This window comes from Hakea prostrata, chromosome 1 (assembly GCF_041222555.1).
Source record: "Hakea prostrata isolate BN-2017 chromosome 1, UWA_Hpros_2, whole genome shotgun sequence".
Lineage (NCBI taxonomy): Eukaryota > Viridiplantae > Streptophyta > Magnoliopsida > Proteales > Proteaceae > Hakea > Hakea prostrata.
Window position 1 is genome coordinate 41,554,604 of NC_142600.1, and position 5,132 is coordinate 41,559,735.

The window sequence follows — 5,132 nt, forward strand, 5'->3', positions numbered from 1 at the left end:
TTTGTCCTCAGTAACTTCAGATAGAATGGGAATAATTTGGATAGCTTGGCATTCAAAAGGAGTAAATAAATCCCTAAGTAATGACATCTTCCAAGATTGGGATTGCCAATGGATCAACTCACTCACATACTGAGGACTTGTCAAGGGAGGCCCTGTAAAGAAGAGGGGGACTCCTTTTACCAAATAAATACTTAAGTTTACTCCATTACCTATGCTCCTCATCAAGCCCAGACTTAATACCTCTCTGCTAGCAAGGAGACTTATCCATCCCCATGAGTCTCCTAACGATATAGAGGCATAGAGGAAAGATGTTTTCAGAGAATATTTGGCTTTAATAGTACAGGCCCACAAGGAATTGAGTTTCGTAAGAAGCCTCCAACCTTGACGAGCTAGTAAGGCTTTATTAAAATGATGCAAATCCCTGAACCCAAGTTCTCCCTCTTTTTTCGATAGGCACATCATTCCCTAGCTTACCCAATTAATCCCAAAGTTTGAACTATTTCTCCACAAAAAAAATATAGTTTGCCTGGTCAATATATGGCTTAATTCTTTTGATAGAAGAAAAGAGGACATTGCATACTTGGGAAGACCAGTTGCCAGTTGCCACTACATTTATCAATACCTCCTTCCTCACAAAGGACAAGAACTTATCTTTCCACCCAGCCAATTTCTTATCTAGCTTCTCAGAGATGTACGAAAACATCTAAGTCTTTGTAATAATCCTCATATTCCTAACCCGAAACTCAAATTGTAGATCCGTGTACCAAGGTTATAGTCGGAAGAAGTTGTGGGCCATCTGAATTGAAGCCTGTGTTTCGGCCCCAGAGCTGATGGATCTAGATGGTGTTGATAAAGAACCTGCCTTATTGGGAACTAGAAAAAGATCCAACAGAAACCTGGATGGATTGGGTAGATGGATAACCAGCACAAAAAATGTCGAGTTGGAAGATGTCCAAGAGCAAGGTAAGAGCCCTCCACATGTTAGTTAAGGTTGTAACAGAGCTAGAGATCAACCGAAGAGCAAAGCGCCAAAGTATTGAAAAGTACTAGAGGGTGGTTGCTTAAGACAGTCAATTGGCAAAACAACTGCCATCCCTGCCAGTTGATTGGAAAATTCGGAAAAAAATACTTGATTTGCCTCCGGCACCCTATTTATTTTATTCCTGAAGGCTGCTGTGGAAGAGCCAGAGAACATGTGTTTGGTGGAAGAGAGCCTCTTTTGGCGAAGAATCTTTAAAGTTTTCCTTGATTTTCGGATCCTATGTGAAGGTAAGTTTAATCACTCTCTTAATCTATTTAATTCCTCCTTATTAAAGAGTAGTTATTCTTATGTTAGTTCTATTGTGGTGGTTTGGATTAATATATCTCTTTTCCCTCGATGATCTCAATTAGATCGCGCCAAGAGAAATGGATTTTATATCCGATTTAATGGTAGATCTTATCGAAGAAGATGATTTAGATCTAAATTGATATAAATTATTCCTTCTAAGATCCGTAGTTTTGAGTGGCTTCTTTGGTGTTTTAAGGATGTGGTTTAGACTTAGATTAACCAAATACAGATCAAAGATGAATGATCAAAAGTCTAAATTTCGGACTTGGGAAATTGCCAAAAAGCTTGGCAGTCACTTAGGCCTATCAGTTGGTTTGACCAACCACCTCAAGTGACCAATTGGGTTCTAGAAGTTGTTCGGAGGTTGTTTCTGCTTAGTTTGAATCCTAACTCTAATGTAACTTTATGATCATAAACTAGGAGTTTTCTCGGATCTGCTAGAGTATTTGCTTGAGAGGACTTAGTACATTTAATCATATTTTTTCCACTAAGTTAGGTAAGGACACGATTGCATATGTAACTGAATTGCTTAATATTATGATTCATTAAATGTTCTAAGCATGTTAGTGTGAAATCCAACCCTATCCTTACCTTGACTCAGAACCCTTGATGTTTGTAGGTCTGAAGACCTGAAGTGGTGATAGAAGAGACTTGTGGACCCTACTAGTTGATGATCTAGTGTCGGAGTTCGAACCCATGGACATTGACGATGATGCTACTTACTTGAGCACATTGGCAATGTTTAGTGAAAATCTGCGCATCAAAGAGGGGTGAACTAGTTGATATACCTAATGAACTCCGTACACGATCCGAAGGTATTTCCCGAAACTAGATTTCTTGATTGACTTGTAAAAGAAAACCCCACTCAATTTGACCCCGTATAGCCCTCTGAATCCCTATCTGAAGTTGCTGAACTAGTGTTGTTTTTCTGCTGAACTATGCTTGGTCGATCCCATCGACCAAGGAGCATCAACCAAGGTTGCCAGATTCGAGTTAATGATTGCTTTGGAATATTCCATACCCTATTTATGCTAGCCTCATGTTTTGAACCCTATTCTAATCATTGCAACACCTAAGAACGTGGAGAAGGTTCCCTAAAGCTCCTCCTTGGTATTGGTGAAGGAGATTGTACTCTAATCATTGCCAATCATTTGATTCTTCTTTATCGTCCATATTTGCCTCCATATTCATCTACAAGGTATGAACTCTCATTTTCTCTCTCTATCCTACTCTTTTCTCTACTTTTCTTACTTTTGCAACCTTGGAGTTGATGCTGCAACCTTGCAACCATCACTCCAAGTGTTCATTCCTCACTAAACCATGATCTCTTTCCATTCCTACTTATGATATACTCTCATTTTGATGCTTGTATATGCATTACCATGATTCCTTGCTTGGCAATTTGATTTCTTATCCTAAATTGAAATGTGGAGTATGATTTGTCTAATTAATAGCTTACAAATGATTGTAATCTTGTTCCTAGCCTATTCCCCAACTAATTCCCTAGCTTCCCTTTCAATTTCATTGATTTCTCATTAATACTATGATTCTTGTCTATAGAACTTAGTATTCCAATTTGGGGCTTTCTAATTAAACCATTAGATGATGTTAATTACTTGCTTAGATTATTCTTATACTGTTGTTAATCATCCCTCCAAGTTCCTGATCGATCCGAGCCTCGAAAGACCGATTTCAGACCAAAATCCCAAAATCCATTATGCAGCCCCGAGACTGTCTTTGGTCGATCCTACTTGGTCGGTCCCATCGACCAAGGAGCATTGACCAAGCATGCTGCTGAACTGTGTCCTTAGCCGTTTTGACCCGTTCGACCTCCAATTTTCCCTATTTCTTCTTTAATCTTTCATTTATGTTTGTCTAGGGTCTTATTACCATCATTGGATCATTCTTGTGTGACCTTTGGGTCATCATCATCACAGCTTAAGGTAAGGACGGTTATTGTGAAATCCAGCCCAAAACCTAAATTAGACACCCTATTTGTTTTGGATGAAGAAGAACTTGTTTGATGTTTGACCTTGAAGTTGGACCTTGAGAATGGTGTTGATATGTTTAGAAGGTCCTAGGAAGTCAAGTCGGACCTCTCCCTTAGTGTAGATTCGAAAACCCATAGAAAATTGATGATGGAATTCCCTACTTGAAGAGCTTGGTTGATTTAGAAAAGAGAATGCACCTTGATGAAGAGAAGATTGGTTGATGACCTTAGAGCATGGTTAGATATGATTTAAAGCCATTTTCCTATGCTAGGTAAGTTATAGTTGTTGTGTAGAAAGTTTCATTTGATTCCGATAAGAGAAAGGCCCTCAAATCCCTGTTTTAGGCTATGCTGTCAGCCTGGGTCGATTGGCTGGGTCGACTGGACCAATCAACCCAACCCACTCGACCCAAGTAAATAGAATTCGAGCAGAATCTTCTATTTAGGTCCTTATTGCTATATATACCTCATAACTTCGTGTTTTTAGTATCCCTAGCCTCCAAAACACCTAGAGAACGAAGGGAACTCATCTCCAAGCCTCCTTTGGTGTGGAAGAAGATCTACATTCAACTCTCAAGCTTTCTCTCTCTTGTTCTTCAATCAAAGGTTAGTATTCAATCTATTATGCTATTGATTCATTCTTATTAGGATCATTCTCTTCTCTGATCTGAGATTATGAGGAAGATATTGCATCTCTGCAATCATATCTTCTACATCTCTTCTCATTCTATATGCTATGATTTCATATTCATTCTCTACATGATTTTCATGATTTTTTCTTAAACTATGATCATGTTCTTATTTCGATTTCTTCTAGCATATTAGATGCATCTCTATGATCATTCTTAATATTGATTTACTGTGTTCATATACTAGAATGAGGTCTCATTATCTCTAGTTCATCTCTTTCATTCATAGCTTGTTTTCAATGAAAACCATGTTGTTTTCCAAATTAGAAAGTCTTGTTTTCCAAAATAGAAACTATGATTCTAAATTAGTAAGTAATGGTTTTAATGGTGGTTTGATGTCTAAATTATGCTTTGTAGTCTTAGACTACTGTGTTAGACAATCTCTCCAAGTTTCGTTGCATTCCGGTTTGTGTAGCATAGGATTCGGATCAAGATTCTCTTTTTATTTTCAGATTTGCTCTTGGGCAGATTGCCTGGGTCGATTGGAGCACTCAACCCAGCCAATCAACCCGCAGTGACAGCAACTCTGTTTTTGATCCGTTTCGACTCCAATCTTTTGGAATCACTTCTTATGACCTATACATGTTTTGTCAAGCTTGTTTAGGTGATTTTGGATATGTTCTCTGATCTCTTATTTGAAGACTATATGTCACATCCACCCAGCCGGTACCCTATTTGGCATACCCGGGATGTGATCCACAGCCCCGAAGATCCATAGTTCAGAGACCACATCAGCCACATCGACAATAATACAATCATGAACAATCAATATTAAGCTACAATCAATAAAATAGAATTCAGGAATAAGATATCAAGGATAATCAGAGTGCGGAAATAAATATCAAATCAGATAAATTAAGAAGGTAGTGGGCGGAATCCACTCCTTCACCAAGCGGAAGTGAGGTCAAAATTTAGTTAAGTACAAGTCTCAAGTTATGAAGATAAGTTAAAGTTATTACAATTTTTCTAAGTTTAATTGTCACAAAAAGAAGGGGTAACTACTCATAAGGTAACTACTCATAAGTCTTCTCCACAATGGATATGTCCTCTTCAAAGGTGAGGATCATGGAGATCCAACATGACTGCTCCCATACAACTCCAGGGCTAACCCTGGTACGCCGGG